Genomic DNA, 15,382 nt, shown 5'->3' on the forward strand with positions numbered 1-15,382 from the left:
AGAGGGGAGAATGCTGAGAAGTGGAAGGCTGAGTTGGGGACACTGCCAGCTGCCACCATGACAAGTGAGATGTAAGGTACCGGTAAGCCATGAGCCACATGGCAACTTATAGATGAATAGAAATGGGTTAATTTAAGATAGAAGAACTAGATAAAAAAGATGCCTGCCATTGCCATACAGTTTATACATAATGTAAGTCTCTGTGTGTTTACTTGGTTGGGTCTGAGTGGCTGTGGTACTGGCGGGTGAGAGAGATTTGTCCTGACCTGGGCCAGGCAGGACCAGGAAAACTCTAACTACAAATGGTGCCCAACGTGGGGCAAGAGTTTCCACCTAAAACCTGAGAAAAAAAGATTCTAAAACAGAGCTGAAAACAGCTTCCTAGCTGTCTCTCTCAAGTTAGCAGCAGCCTGCAGGCTTGAGCTATGCCATGGCGGGTTCCTGGCATGCGAGCTTGACCAGCAGTATGGCAGGAAGAAGGTGTCTCCAAGCCACACATTATGCTGCTGCTGTATGGTGGATATAGCCTTTACTAGTACGGGGGTGGGGTGAGATGTTTCTGGGCTACATGCTGCTTTGATAAAAGCATAGACCCACTGTTTCTGAGAGTTGATGGCTCCCAGAGCTGGCGGTAAACCTCCCAACCACTGCCATGTTGGGAAGCTGAGGTGGGTATAGCCAGCCAAAGCAGCCCTTTCAGTCTTAGAATGCTGCAGTTTAAAGCAATAGATTCACAATAAGACAGATTCAGATGGAACAAGACTTTAAATGCTTTACAATATGTGTAAAAATGTACATAGGCTTGAAAAAGAGAGAAAAAGGAATATATACAGTTATATAAAGAATAGATAGTTTTTAAAAATAAAGTCTTTAAAGAGACAGTATAAAAAATAAGCCACATGAAGATGGATATTACACAGAGAATCTGGATTGTGTTGTCTTTGCAATTTTTAACTGTACAAAAACATTTGATTGTAAAAGCTGTTGAGTTAAACCAATATGTATACTTAAAAGATACCTTGACTTCAAAATTTGGATCTAAGGATATGTGCTTTGGAAAGGAGGCTCTGCTTTTGTTTCCACAGAAAGCCAGAGGCTATGGGTTTGTTCCAGATTAAGATACATCAGGTTTGACCAGCCAAGACCCCTGAAAAGGTCTCCGATGACACCATGGCCCAGATGATCCAACATCCAGAGCGGTTTCAAGGCAACTGGCTCAGACAATACACCCTAAGGGACTCCTCCATAATCCTAAAATTTTCTTTGTGTGCCATAGATATAGCACCCCTCTCCAGCAGGAAGTAGTAAGAGACGCTAAGCCCAAATTCCCAAATATATCAAGCTGGCTTTGGAGATGGAATTGGCTCACTAAACCCAAACATATTGTTAAAAAAAGGTTGAGAGATTCTTTTGTCCCATATCAGAAGAGCCCTCTGGTGTGGGACAGAGAAAAACCAATATTTTTATTTAAATCAGGTTGATTATAAATGCAATCTCTTTCTAAGGAAGAAAAGGGGATATGATATACATATGATAGAATGAAAAGTAGATTAATGAACCTACTTTTAAAGAGTAACAACTTGTTTAGAAATGTTTTACATTGCTATGGATTTTAGTTTATTGATACAAGTTTAAATTTCATTTTGTTGTATATATTTCTATTCTCATTTGAGGTATTATGTTTATGTAACTCATTAGATTGTAATGGATAATTAAGAAATACAGATTAATAGTTAGTCTTCTATGATAGTCAAACTTGTAGCATGTTAGTTAAGTTTTCTAGGTATACATAGATATATTTCAGATAGACAGGTAATCTTCAAACACTTCAAAGACCTACAGAATATGGCATTGAAAATATTTTTAAAAATTTAGACTTTCTGGACAGTAAGACATGTCTGCTCCTGGCAGCACCAGATTTACTTCAGAGAGGAGGATGGGCATTGAAGACACACTATATAGAGTTTATCTTCTCCTTGGAAAAAATAGCCATTTGGATAAGAAACTGTTCTTGTCTGGGCTGATTGATCAACTGAACATGCAGGACCCATAGGAAGGTGACCACTAAACTTTGCTTGGCAAAAATGGTCCTTCAGGTTCCTGCTTTGCAGAGGAAACTGTCAGAAATTCTACAGGACACAGAGAGAAGTGACTGAGAGACTCTAGGCCTGTGAGCTGAAGACAGATGCCCCAACTTTACAAAAGAATTTTGGATGACTGTCCAGGCTGCCAGCTGTCTCTGTCTACTCTTGCAAGATTTCCAAAATTTGCTTGCATCCTTTAACCATTTCTGAGGTAGTATGGCTGTGGGATGGTCTGTATGTCAAATTGCTCTGATTGGTCAATAAATAAAACACTGATTTGCCAGTGGCTAGGCGGGACTAACAGAGAGGAGAAAAGAAAGAACAGGAAGGCAGAAGGAGTCACTGCCAGCCGCCGCCATGACAAGAAGCATGTGAAGATGCCGGTATGCCACGAGCCACGTGGCCAGGTATAGATTTATGGAAATGGATTAATTTAAGCTATAAGAACAGTTAGCAAGAAGCCATACAGTTTGTAAGCAATATAAGTCTCTGTGTTTACTTGGTTGGGTCTAAGTAGCTATGGGACTGGTGGGTGACAGAGATTTGTCCTGACTGTGGGCAAGGCAGGAAAACTCTACCTACATAGTATTATATCCTTCTGAGGTCTTTGATATAGTTGAAGACTAGATAGTTATAATTTTCCTTAGTTATGATAAAAGATAAGTTAGATATGAAATCTTAGACTCACAAATATAGGATAGATAGGATATCTTCTTTAATTTTGCCAAATACAAATAGAGTAGATATTTTAAATAGACTAGATATTGTAACTATATTTCTTGCTTGATAATTGTTTTGTTATATGTAATTTTACTATGTGAAAGTTTTGAAAAAAAAAAGAAAAGGAGAAGTGTTGTGGATATCACTCTGTATAAATAAAATGCTGATTAGCCAGTATCCAGGCAGGAAGTATAGGCAGGATAAGCAGAGAAGAGAATTCTGGGAAGTGGAAGGCTGAGGCAGAGAGATGCTGCCACCCACTGCCATGAGAAGATTTTAAGATACCAGTAAGCCATGAGCCACATGTCTACTTTTAGATTAATAGAAATAGGTTGATTTAAGATATAAGAACAGTTAGGAAGAAGCCTGCCACAGCCATACAGTTTATAAGTAATATAAGTCTCTGTGTGTTTACTTGGTTGAGTTTCAGCAGCTGTGGGACTGGTGGGTGAGAGAGATTTGTCCTGACCCTGGGATAGGCAGTACCAGGAAAATGCTAGCTACAGATTGCCTAAGTCTATCCCATGTAGGCTCCCTGGCTGTCAGTCCAGAGTCTGTGAGCTCCTAATAGGCCGAGTTAGTTGTTTCTTGGGTGCCCTTGTGATGACACTGACATCCTCTGGCTCATACAATCCCTCCTCTGTCTCTTCAAAGCATTGAGCTTTGCCCAGTGCTTTGTTGTGGATCTCTGCATGTTTCCATCAGTTACTGGATGAAGGCTTTCTAATGACAATCGATGGTAGTTATCAATCTGATTTTGAGAGATGGCCAGTTCAGGCTACCTATTCACTATAGCTAGGAGTCTTATCTGGGGTCATCCTTGTATATTTGTGGGAGTTTCCCTTGCATGAGGTTTCTACCTGACCCTGAAATTCCCACTCTATCAAGACATCTCTTTCATTACTGTCCCTCTCCACTCTCAATCAGATCCCTCATGTTCCCATCCCCATCCACACCCAGTATACCCAGGAGACCTATTTCTCCTTCCCAGGGAAATCCATGAATCCATCTTTGGACACTCCTTGTTACCAAGCTTTTCTGGGGCTATGGATTGTAGCATGAGTATCCTTCACTTTATACCTTATATTCCCTTATGAGTGAGTACATACCATGCTTGTCTTTCTGGGTTTGGGTTACCTCACTCAGAATAATTTTTTTCTACTTCCATCCATTTGCCTTCAATTTTCCGGATTTCATTGTTTTTAACACCTGAGTAGTACTCCATTGTGTAAATTTATGACATTTTCTTTATCCATTCTTCAGTTGAGGAGCATCTAGGTTATTTCCAGGTTCTGGCTATTATGAATAATGCTGCTATGAACACAGCTGAGCAAGTGTTCTTGTGGTATGTTTGAGCATCCTTTGGGATGTAGTATGGGTCTTGAGGTAGATTGATTCCTAATTTTCTGAGAAATTGCCACATTGATTTACAACGTGGCTGTATAAGTTTGTACTTCCACCAGCAATTGAGGAGTATTCCCCTTGCTCCACATCCTATCCAGCATAAGTTGTCATTAGTTTTGTGATCTTAGACATTTTGACTGGTGTAATATGGAATCTTAGAGCCATTTTGATTTGCATTTCCCTGTTGGCTAAGGATGTTGAATAATTTTTTAAATGTATCTTGGCCATTTGAGATTCTTCTGTTAGGAATTCTGTTTAGATTTGTACCATTTTTAATAAGATTATTTGTGGGTTTTTTTTTTTTTGATATCTAGTTCCTTGAGTTCTCTATATATTTTGGAGATCAGCCTTCTCTCAGATGTGGGGTTGGTGAAGACCTTTTCCCATTCTGCAGGCTCTCATTTTGTCTTATTTACTGTGTCCTTTGCCTAAAGAAGCTCCTCAGATTCAGAAGGTCCCATTTATTAAATGTTAATCAGTGTCTGTTCTACTGGTGTTCTATTCAGGAAATTGTCTCCTGTGCCAATTCATTCACAGTTATTTCCTATTTTCTCTTCCGTCAGGTTCAGTGTGATTTATGTTGAGGTATTTAATGCAGTTGGACTTGAGTTTTGTGCAGGGTAATAGATATGGATCTATTTGCCAACATCCAGTTATGCCCACACCATTTGTTGAAGATGCTTTTTTCCCATTGTATAATTTTGGCATCTTTGTCAAAAAACATGTGTTTATAGGTATGTGGATTTACATCAGAGTCTTTTATTTGATTCTATTGATCCAGTTTTCTGTTTTTATGCCAATACCATCATCCTGTTTTTATTCCTATAACTATGTAGTAAAGCTTGAAATCAGGAATGGTGATACCTCCAGAAGTTCCTTTATTGTACAAGACTGTTTTAGCTATCCTCAGTTTTTTGTTTTTGTGTATGAAGTTGAGTATTGTTAAGGGCTGTTAAGAATTGTGTTGGAATTTTGATGAGGATTGCATTGAATCTATAGATTGCTTTTGGTAAGATGGTCATTTTTACTATGTTAATTCTACCAATCCATGACCATGGGAGATCTTTCCATCTTCTGTCATCTTCTCCAATTTCTTCAAAGACTTGAAGTTCTTCAAATAACTTGTTTAGTTAGAGTTACCCCAAGACAATTTTTATTATTTGTGATTATTTTGAATTTCTTTCTCAGCCTGTTTATCATTTGTATATTGGAGGGCTACTGAGTTTTTTGAGTTAATCTTGTATCCAGCCATATCTCTGAAGGTGTTTATCAGCTATAGGAATTCCCTGGTAGAATTTTTGGGGTCAACTATGTATACTACTATATGATCTGCAAATAGGGATACTTTGATTTCTTCATTTCCATATTGTGTCCCCGTGACCTCCTTTTGTTGTCTTATGGCTCTAACTAGAAATTCAAGTACTATATTGAATAAATAAGGAGAGAGTGCACAGGTTTGTCTTTTTCCTGATTGCATTGTGCTTGGGTATGTTGTGTATTCAGTCTTTAATTTCTTTCCTAATTTTTGCCTTAACCCATTGATAATTCATTAGAAAATTGCTCAGTTTCCATGTTTGTAGGCTTTCTGTAATTTGTCTTGTTGTTGAACTCCAACTTTAACCCATGGTGATCTGGTAAGATACAGGGGATTGTCCCAATTTTTTGTTATTGTTGAGAGTTGCTTTGTGACCGAGTATGTGGTCAATTTTAGAGAAGTTTCCATGAGGTGCTGAGAAGTTATATTCTTTTGTGCTTGGGTGAAATGCCCTATGGATGATTATAATTCTGATAAGTCTGCCTTTATATAGTATTTGGTTATCAGTCTGCCTCTGTCTCTTCCATGCTAGGGTAAATGGCAGGTGCTAACATACTGGATAATCTTTGTTTTTGAAAATGATGGGTGGTATGGGAACCCATGGCTGAGAAAAGATTTTAAGAGGTATGCCCCATTTCTCCAATGCTCCTTTTCCTCTGTTATTATCAATGACTATAAAGGTCCAGCCCCTCAAAAGTCCCCTCCCAGGGTCTGGGAAGAATCTGCAACCAGCTGATAATCTTTGATGAAAATAAATGAATCTATGTACATGAAACTCTTTAGTCCATACACTTTATTATTCTGTGTTAGTTCTCTCTCTACAAGCTTCTATTCTCTTTTAGCTTCTTTCTTGCCTGATTTCTCTCTATATTCATCTACTGTTCCCTCTAAGTTCTATCTTAATTCTGTCATCTTAATTCTGCCTCATCTAGGTCCTTTTCATCTTGTTCTTATTCAACTAATACTTCCCCATCTGTCTCTTCCTCATCTTTCATCTCATCTACATGTTCTCTCTGGATAAAATCCTTCTTGTCTCTCTCTGTTCTCTGTCTCTCCATTTTCCCAAGTCTCTCTGGACTCCAGTTATAAACCCAAACAATAGCAGTCCCCTTGTTGAGCAAGTTCACCAGGCTTGAATTCTTGTGTGGTCATAAAGGCAAGTAAGAGTGTCCTCAGGCTGTGATTGTCAGGCTTCCAGTGTCAAATGGAGAGGTGATGAGAATCACATAGAGGGGCAGTAATTGTTAGTTATCATTTGCAACCCAAAGTGAAATGACTAATGAATTAACTAAAGGCTAAATTTGGGTTATATCTAAGAAGAGGGATCCTATGTTCTCAACTATAATCTTAAATGTGATTGGTAGAAAATGTTAAAAATATCTAAGTTGCTAGGTCAATGGGAGAAAATAAAACTTCCTTCTTTTTTTATTGTGGCTCCTATCTGTTCAAGCTATCTGCCATTTTCTGCAAGGTGGGGGAAAGTGTGCTCGGTCACTAGGCAGCCTCTGTACAGCTAGATGGCTCTGGAGATCCTTAAAGGGAGATCTGGAACTAAGGGTAAGATTTGGGAAAGGAGGAAGTTAAGCTTAATTGGCACATCTGCCAGGCCTTCTCAAACAGGTACTCAGGTACTTAAGAGAGTACAGAGGTGTCTCTGATAAGGTACTTTCCACCATCTGGGGATAGTCCTAGCTGGATGCTGCCAATGATGATAATTACAGGGAGGCTTGAACTGGGGTTCTGGCTGTGCATAACTGTCAGCACAGGTTATCAAAATATTCCTTTAGTAGAGGGAAAATAGTGTCCAATAAATGATGGAAAAGCTACAATAGCACATAAGAAACTCATAAACTCATAGCAGAAAATGGCTGATAATCAAAAGCCAAATATCGCAAGGCTCCTTGAGCCTAAGCTTGACCTCTAGAAAGCCCTTGGCTTCTTCCAGGTATTAGTTTTGTCATAATCAGGTGAAATCCTACTTTGTATATTTTTGCATTATGTTATCAAGTGTTCTCCTTTTTGTATGTTTGTTAGTGTGTGTGTGTGTGTGTGTGTGTGTGTGTGTGTGTGTGTGTGTGTTGATGTAGCAAAGGCTTTCTTCAAATTGACAGTGGTCTCCCTGCCTCTGGATCCCAAGTGCTGTGATTTAAGGCATACACCACCATGCCTGGATTGAAATATCAGTTTTATGATGCAAATTGTCTCTTCCCTTAAAAAAAATGTTTTAGTCATTACTTAATGTGTATGGATATTTTGCCTGAAAGTATGTCTCTTTATCCAGTTCATGCCTGATGTCAAGGGAAGCTAAAAAAAGGGTGTCAGATCCCCTGGAAGTGGAATTACAGATAGTTTGAACCACCATTTATACTGGAATGGATCCTGTATGCTCTGGAAGTATCTTCAGTGCTCTAAACTACTGAGTTATTTCTTCAGGCCATGTTTTCTATTCTTGAATATGTTTTCTGTCCAAACAGTCAGACTCTTTTTCATCATTAAAGAGTAAAATCTCCTTCACATGGGAGAATTTGACTCAGGCAGGGATGCACTCTCTAACTGGTTAGTTACCTAATATATGGTTAGATAGTTAACCTTGAAACTATGTACCTCCAACCAAAAGAAAAAAAAAACGAATTTGCTAAGCATGATGTATTCATACACTTATGTCCACTTATTCATACAATTTTATATAGAGACTTGACAAGGAAGAAGGTGTGAGTAAAAAATTTGAGAAGGGATGCAGGGATGTCAAGGAAGGAGGAAAGTGAGGTAATTGTATCTTAATTGAAATGAGTAAAAAGCAAATATAAATGAAAATTAGAGAATGTAGATCAGTGGTTCCCAAACTCTGGTTCCTGATTCCTTTGGGGTTGAATAACCCTTTCACATATGTTAGATGTCCTGCATATCAGACATTATGATTCATAACAGTAGTAAAATTACGCTTATGAAGTAGCAACAAAATAATTTTATGGTTGGGATTCACCAAAACATGAGAATTGTATTAAAAGTCCAAGCATTAGGACAGTTGACAACCACTGGCCTAGAGAAATGATGCAGTGTTTAAGGTCATTGAGTGCTGTTGGCTACATTCCAGTGATGGCTAACAAGCTACTATAACTCCAATCCCATGGAATCTAATGCCCTCTTCTGGCCTCAGCAGGTATGGCACATAGTCATATACAGGCACACCGATGCACATAAAATAAAAGGTTAAAAAAGAATGGAATTCTCTACAGTGATATCACAGCTCCAAGAAAGATAGCAGTCTGGGCTAGTTAAAATGAACTCTTTTGGCCTTGCATGAAAGCAGCTGTGGCCTTCCTTGGAGCCAGGCTGTTCAAAGCCTAAAGTAGCCTTGTTCTGAGGTTAGACTAGTTCAGCATAGCCATCCAGCTAAGAACAGCATTCACGGTACTGATAGGTGACTTTCTCTTGATGTTTTCTGTATTTGTGTCCTCTGCCTTTTGTATTTGTGAGAATTGGGGCATTGCTACATATATCTTTAAGATCATATATCATGATTAACAGCATTAGCTACTGTGTAATCAACTTTGACAGTATTGTTTACTTGATTTTTAGCTAAGAACTTATGGTAAAAGATGAGAAAACCAGAAGTATTTCTGTCTACCATTTTTATATTTTATATAGCTTTCTGCATGACTGTGTGATAAGAATGTCCCTGAATGTCTCTGCTCTTACATTGTGACCATGTTCAGAAGTAGGGTTGTTAACTGACCATGCTTAGAAATCTTTGGAAATAATTCCCATGATCTCCTTGAGTGCAGCAGGTAAGAAATCTTTCTCATCTCTACTGTATTGGCTCTTGACATAGCTGTTCTTGGCTGTAAACTTAACTACATATGAAATTAACTAAAACCCATGCAGCTGGCTATACCTGTGAGGGATTTATCTTAGTGAAATTATGTGATGTGGGAAAACTCACCATTAATCTGGGGCTTTTGAGGAGGGAAAATTCTCTTTACTTTGGGCTATACTTGTTGGCAGCCTTTGTACAGAAAATAGAAGGAAGCTTTGTTCTTTGTCTGTTTATCCTAGCCCTTTCTAGGAAGATTATTCCGCAGTGGGATTTCTGCCCACTTCTCAAAATACCAGCTGAGACATCCAGTCTTGTGGATTGAACAACTACTGGATTCTTGGTTAAGTGAGGAAACACAGCATGGTCAGTTTTTGGAGGCCATGTGTGAATGCTTCTGAACTGCAAATCTCTGCAGAATTGGTACTAGTCTACGTCTGGGGTGGAAGCTAGGGTAGATAACCACTGTGCTGTGTCCCTTCAGCAGACTGTCTCCTTAAGGAAGCTGCTCTTGTCATTCAGGACTCTCTACCAATCAGGGCCTCTGAGTGGAACCACCAGTCAGCAGATTTGGAGAGCTCTTCCAGTTTCCACTTTGCAGGCTTCCTCTACCACTCACTTAGGAACATGTGCTGCACTGTGAGTACCACTTACAGTAGCTATAAGGAGAGTGCTGAATAGCTTGGGTGAGCTTGGAAGTCTCAACATTGTAATCAAAGGACTGCTTTCCCCAGATGAGGAGCACCCTGCTGAGCTGCTGGAGCTGGTGTGGTCTATCAGCCCCAGAGATGGGTGGGAACTGAAGGCCAGATAAAATATCGAGAAGCATCTGGAGCAGTCATTGGAACTCCCTGGGTCAGGGCAGTGTCTGCAGAATGACTCTGCTGTGCAGACTGAGCTGAATAGAGAGAACATGGAGAGCAGAGCCTGTGCATAAAAACATCAGCCTCATTAACAATCATTGTGCAATATGCTTTGAATTTAGCTCTGTAAGGCAGGTTGCCAAACTCAGAGGTGTAATTTCCCTAGTGTTTTCTAGAAGTTCTGCACTTACATTCAACAATGAAGTTTGAACCATTTGGAGATAATTTTGTGTGACCCAATCTGAACCCTCCCTGCCTAAACTTGATATGACCAATACTGACAACCAGTTTGGGTGCAGCAGACAACTTAAAAAACTTAGTCCCTCATCCTGTAATGAGATCAAGTTGTAGAGAAATAAAATACTCTAATTTAATTTTCTCTAAGGGACACCCGTTATCTCCCATTTTATATTCATGCCAGGACTTTGCACAGCAAACTATTGGCACTCTGTTCTTAAGGCTCAGAGATGGAACAGATCCCAGAGAATAAAAATACAGTGAGTGGGAGGTTTTATTTACATCTACCCATCTAAAGAAAAATGAAAGCAACCTGGAACATCTTCTTATATATTCTTTGTCTTCCTCTTCAGAGCATCCTCTGGAGGCAGCTCTTATTTCTGTTATCACAGTCACTCTGGAAAAAAGGATATATCTCCCACATTAGCTGATTTACTGATGTGTGTCTGGATACCTGTATCCTTCCCTTCATTAGTGAACCAGAAAACAGGGTCTGTATGAATTATCCACTCCTAGACACTTGACTCTGTAATACCTATGACTTTACTGAATTCTCCTCAAATTTTTGTTCTGTTTTTTTTTTGTTTTCTTGAGAAAGGGTTTCTCTCCAGGCAGCCCTCAAACTCACAGAGATCCACCTGTCTATGGTGATATTTTATTTGTACTGAAATGTAATTTTAATTTTATGTTAATAAATAAAGTTGCCCTGGGGTCAGAGCTATTAGAGCCATAGCAAGAGCGTGATGGTTAGAAGAGCTAGGTAGATTTCTGTGTGTTCAGGGATACAGCCAGTATTGGAGACATATGCCTTTAAGACCTGGAGGGCGGTACTTACAGGCAGTGATGAGGCAGTCATGTGGTTGGGTTTAGAACCAATGAGAAGGCAGAACAGAAAGACTATTTAAACACAGACAAACAGGAAGTAGCTCTCTCTCGGGGAAGTTAGGAGCACTGCAGGAGGTAAGATTTTATCTCTGAGCTCTGACCTCTCGGCTTTCTCTCTTTTACATTGGCTCTGTGTTTTTTATTTTAAAAAGACGATTGGATACATCTACACCTGTCTCTGCCTCCCTTGCTGGGATTAAAGTCATGTGCTACCACTATCCAGCAACTCCATTAATTTTCATCTGTCTGATTTTAGCCTATCTGTGCTTTATCCTCATCCAACAAAACTTCTGGAACATACGTATTGAAACATATGCCCAATAAATCAGTAAGATTTTAATGACTATTAGTTAGGGAAAATTTTGGCTCTCTTGTGGAATAAACTTCCAATATTTCCTTTAAACATACTCTTGACCCTGTTCTCTAAATTTATAAATGTTAATCCTCATTAAACTTCTCATTTTAAAGATTTATTTATTTATTATGTATACAGCATGTATGACTGCAGGCCAGAAGAGGGCATCAGATCTCATTACAGATGGTTGTGAGCCACCTTGTGGTTGCTGGGAATTGAGCTCAGGAACTCTGGAAGAGCAGTCAGTACTCTTAACCTCTGAGCCATCTCCCCAGCCCCATAAACTTCTCATTTTTAATAGGCATCAAGCATGATAACACTCAGGCTAAATTTTCCTATTTAGAGATGGCTTTCTATATGTCAGACTCCCTGGGTTTGAAAAGGAATAGTATAATTTACCATATGTAGTCTTAGATTAAGTACCCATAGATCAGAGAATATAGGAGACACAAAACACAAAACATACAAAATAATGGAGAAAGAAGTAATATTAGAATGTTCTGTTTCCATAGCATATTTATGTCACAGAAACTAGAAAATGAAAACAAAAGCATGAGTTCTGAGAGCATTCTGGGGCAGTACAAAAATGGACAGCAAATCCAGACCAAAGGAATCCCGAGTATCTTAAAGATAAATAGGATAGAAGATTCCATGTGGAGGGTGGGACTGGAACAGCATATTAAGACTCAGCATATACTGCATATGTAGCTTCCAGCTATCATAGCTGACAGGGGTAGTTTTGGTTTAAAATTCAACTCAATAATCTATCTTTTTATCCTATCAGGTCTATGACATATATACAGAGTAACAAAAATAACTTCAAATTTGTATCAATATAAAAAAAATCAAAGCCAATGTAAAATATTTAAAACTAACAGTTGCTTTTATTGTTTTAAAAGTAGATTCAGTAATCTGTCCATTTATATTATTTCTTTATTCTCTCTTTTCTTTTTAGAACTAGATACCTAAGTCTAATCTCCTTTGTTCAGCTTTTTTCCTGACCCTACCAATAGCAACTTATAAGCAACCCCCCTAAATGATGGCAAATATCCATGACCCACTGGATGACCAAAAATTGCCTAACCCACCTCTTGGGAATATGGGCATCATGTTCTTAAAATTATTCCCTGCTATCTGTAACAGACATCTTCAGGTGACCCTGAAAAAAATTGAGATAATTGTCAATTTCTTGAAGAGCTAGCTGTATCATTTGTTATCCAGTCTCTGTGTAATGAGAAAGTGCAGAACTTGTTTCAAGTCCAAGTTAGAATAGTCTGTGAGGCTGGAACATCTCAGCTAGGCACCTTGAAATTGTCCTGAGGAGTTTGTAGTCCAAAGCCAATCTTAGGGTAGTGTTTTTCAGCTTAGTGGTATTATCAAAATTCAGGTGGGATCATCATTGTGGGGCCCCATCATCTTTTTGGAGACCTCAGAGATCACTGTTAGGAAAGTTTATCATTCACTGTAGAAAACTTAAACATCATTAATATCAAAAGAGAAAGTTTAAACTTTAAGATGGTACTATACATAAAGAAAAGTTTTAAGGAGTCAAAATAAATGTAAGGGATAAAAGGTTTCTGACAGTAATGCTCCCTAGATTTTGGGTCTATTCCTTCTAATTGATGAAGTCTCAATTTTCATTTTAGAATCAACTCAGAAACCTTATCTATATAGATCTTTAATTTCTTACTCTGTTTGTGTGATAAAAATATCCATTCTAAGATATTGTCTTCTCTCTTCTTCAGCAGTAACTATTTCTAAAGCTTTTATCTTATCAAATTGTATTATTATCCTTAGTAATTATTTGTAAGGCTTGCATATTATCAGAAATAGCCTTCTTGGAGAACTGTATCTTGGCACTCATATCAATCAACTTTTTTAAAAAAATTATTTTTTATTAATTAATTTTTATTCATTTTACATACCAATCACAGACCCCCCTCTTCTGTCCTCCTGCCCCTCCAGCCTTCCTCTCAATGTACTCCCATTCCCTCCTACTGGAAGGTAAGGCCTCCCATGGCAAGTCAGTAGAGCCTGGTACATTCACTAGGGGCAGGTCCAAGCCCCTCCTTCTGCCTAAAGGCTGTTCAAGGTATCTCAACATAGGTATTAGGCTCAAAAAAGCCAGCTCATGCAACAGGGATGGATCCTGATCCTACTGCCAGAAGGCCCCTTAAGCAGATCAAGTTACACAGCTGTCTCATTTATACAGAGGGCTTAGTCCAATCCAATGGAGGATCCACAGGTGTTGATCTAAATTTCATAAGTTCCCACTAGTTTGGTTTCTTTGTCTCTGTAGGTTTCCCCATCATGGTCTTCATGCCTCTTGCTCATAGAATCCCTCTTTTCTTTCTCTTTGACTGGACTCCTTCAACCAACCTCTTTTAGGGCTAAAAAAAGACTTATTAAAACAATAGTGTTTATAATTGACATTATATAATTCTCATCCCTCCATTCCTATTCCATTTTTAAAGCATCCAGTGTGTAATCATACAGAGACCTAACTCTCTCCATTGTGATATTGATTCCCATTTTTTAATGGGGGAAAGAACTCTTTTTTTATTCCCCCTTTAAGCATTCCCAATTGTTTCACCAAATCTGCTGACAATGACAGTGAAATGTGTGGCATAGCATATCTGGGCAAAGAACATCAGTGGTGTGCAGCATAGCTGAGGACAGCTGCCACTGATCATGTGTCAGCAGCCTGAGGATGGGGTCCAGGGAAAGCTCACAACCCTCAGGGGAAAAGAAGACAAAGAGCCAGCCATCTGCATGGGGGAATGTGCAAAAGCAGCTAACTTTGATGGCATTTGCTGTGGAGAAGTTGAAACAAAATACAAACCCCAGACTTTCTCAGAGGGCTTGGGGGGGAAGGAAAACCCAGTCAGTGGAATAGTGACTCCACCATGCAGCTGTGGCCTGTGCCAATGACTGCAAAGCCATAGGCAAGTGGCTTTTTTCATGAATTCATGCCCCAAAAGTTGAACACCAGGTGAATTAGGAACCTACTTAGTCTTATGATGCTTATTATGATCAGTTAGAAACTATTTTATGTTTTCTGTGATTAATGATTATATGTAACTCTGTAGCACAGAGAAGAATAGTAATGCACACCTTCTAAAACCAAAAGCAAGATAACAAATTTTAAAAGAAAAGTTGTCTGATTTCTATTAAACATGTAAAGCAACGTGCTTTTCTCTAATTACTTTACAAGCCATGAGTGCTTTTGGCAAAATAAAATATTCCCATTTTTTATGTGTGTTTGTGTATGTGTGTGAGAACAAATGTCTCTCATGTGTATATAAGTGACACCCCAAAGAAGAGTGTACCAGATTCCCTGGATCTCCCAACTTGGGCATTAGGATGCAATCACAGGTCATCCCCAAAAAGAATATGTGCTGAAACACATATTTTTTGTGTGTCCCAAAGTAATTTTTATCTAATCTACTATGTCTTTCATATATTATCAAAAATAAAAGAACTAAATAAATGGTGAGATGATCCTTGTGAGCAAGATGAATCAATAGTATGATGTCAGGCCTGTTCATTTTGAAGCATAAATGCAACGCACTCAAGGAAAACTCCCAATATTTATAAAAGAAAAGCTCATTCTAAAGCAATATGAAAAGCAGAAAAACTCAAAGTGCTAAGTAGGATTGTGAAGAAATAATATGTACCATGACACAATTTGACCTCTACACAAAG

This window comes from Peromyscus leucopus, chromosome 5 (genome assembly GCF_004664715.2).
Source record: "Peromyscus leucopus breed LL Stock chromosome 5, UCI_PerLeu_2.1, whole genome shotgun sequence".
Classification (NCBI taxonomy): domain Eukaryota; kingdom Metazoa; phylum Chordata; class Mammalia; order Rodentia; family Cricetidae; genus Peromyscus; species Peromyscus leucopus.